Consider the following 1691-nt stretch of genomic DNA (forward strand, 5'->3'; position numbering starts at 1 on the left):
AGGCTGCGTTTGATTTGAGGGACAGGACATAAATACAGAGACAGATTTAGATTTTTTTGTCTCTGTCCCCGTTTGATTTTCAGAGACAGGTACAAAAAATAAAGTTTTGTCTCCGTCTCTGTCGCCATGCAACCCAAAATTCGTGTCCATCCAGTTTCTGGAGACACCGCCAACTAAAACGAGGCAGAAAAATCATTCCCATTTTACCCACAAAACCCTAGTCTGCATCTTCACACCGCAATTTTGTTGTTCGCACCGTCAAAGGCACCTTCCGCCTACTGGTCTGCATCTTCCGCCATCTTCCGCCGTCGCCTACTGGTCTGCATCTTCCGTCGTCGCCTACTGATCGCACCCTCCACCTGCTCGATCAGCCTCAGCTGATCGACCACCTGGTCGATCAGCAGGGCTGATCATGAGAAGATGTTGATTAATGAGTTAGATAGCTATACTCTAGAGGCTATCATGGTCCATACCCTTGCTATCTTGTTCAACTCTGTGGATAATTCCTTATCGGTAGTTCGTGTGTCCACTTTGTTGGACCGGCTGGATACACCAGTCCGAAATGTGGCGCTTACTCTGGCGTATCAAAGCGGCTAAGAATACAACGCTTTCTATTAAATGTGAGAATGAGGATGATGAGGAATTTATGGCTGAAGTGAAGCGTAGGCATAGTAGAATGTTGCCTCCGGAATAGTCCTAAAAAACACAAAAGTGAGTAGAAATATCGGTAAGGGGTTGATAGAGTTCTTAGATGAAGCCTATGTTAAACCCACTGGGAAAGAGAAGAAAACTGACCATAGTTTCCTGGTGGGGAAGGCGGTCTTCAACGGCATAACCTTACCTTAAGCTTCACCGACTGCTTTATATGAAAGAATGCCAGAAAAGGTTATCTCAAGTTTTCCTCAAAAAGACAGCTTTAGAGCACAAGTTCATAATAGGCGAGCAATTACGAATATGGTTTAGCAGTTGACTAGGGTCTTCTTCTTCTCCAAGACCTGATGCCTTATCTGCTTATTTAGCTTATAACGGGGCTTTTGGCTAATGGACGGCGAGCTATATGAACGGCGGGCTATATGAACGCAGGGGTTAAGAAGGGTAACTTAGTCTTTTCTAAGTTAGAGATTCTATTTTTGTATTTTGTAATACCAAACATGAGACAGATACAATTTATATTCTGTCCACTGTCTCTACTGTCTTCTGTATTTTTGTATTTCTGTCACTGTCTACTACGTGTCCCTCAAACCAAACGCAGCCTTAACTTCGGATCTCCGGTGAGATCCTGGGTTAAACCGGCGCCTACTGTTCCTCGTAGGAACGCGTCCTCACCCACTCCCCTCGGGAGAATTTACCTGATGCCAACCAAGTCCTCCTGACCCGTTGGACTTTTGCTTGGCTCTGTCGTTGGCCCCCAGGACTTGAACGCAACTGATCCTCCTGATCAGTCCATTTTTCTCTGCAACTTGGTCCTCCTGATCAAGTCCATTTCGTCTGCAACTTGGTCCTCCTGGCCCAGTCCAGACTTGTGCCTGGTGCACTTTGACTCTGCCAAGTCTTCATGCCTAGCCTCACTAGAACTTAACCTGTTTTCTGCACACTCAATTTAGCCTGGTTAGCCAAATCACATACTTAACTTGATCCTAGTTCCATAATCAAAACTCAGGTTTGATCTGCTAGTGCTTCCTGCACTAACA

Source organism: Curcuma longa, chromosome 9 (genome assembly GCF_044706935.1).
Source record: "Curcuma longa cultivar G26 ecotype Majalengka, Jawa Barat chromosome 9, ITB_CL_G26_1.1, whole genome shotgun sequence".
Taxonomy (NCBI): Eukaryota; Viridiplantae; Streptophyta; class Magnoliopsida; order Zingiberales; family Zingiberaceae; genus Curcuma; species Curcuma longa.